This window comes from Scatophagus argus, chromosome 21 (assembly GCF_020382885.2).
Source record: "Scatophagus argus isolate fScaArg1 chromosome 21, fScaArg1.pri, whole genome shotgun sequence".
NCBI lineage: Eukaryota > Metazoa > Chordata > Actinopteri > Scatophagidae > Scatophagus > Scatophagus argus.
In genome coordinates this window covers 10241627-10241966 of record NC_058513.1, presented here as the reverse complement: position 1 = coordinate 10241966, position 340 = coordinate 10241627, and positions in this window count along the sequence as shown.

Here is a 340-nt window from a genome sequence, read left to right as displayed (position 1 = left end):
ACCACGAAACTTGGCACAGTCCCGTGAATCTGTTGTTTGACCAGTTACGAGCATTCAGATTAAAGCCAACTGCTTCCTCATAACAAGTGAAATAAACATTCCACAGTGGATGAAGAATAATGATGATTATCAAACACTATTCAGCACAAACAAATAGGAGGTGTGATATTCTACCAAAGGCTTTAGGCATTGTTAGAATACTGTCAAAGTGTTAAGGTACCTGTTCCAGAGAAGAATTTAATTGTGCGTTACATCACCTAATTATATTCCTCACAGTTGTAGAAAAGCATTAGCTAATTTACATTGCCATAGAAGTAGGACTAATCCCTACCTTGTAGAA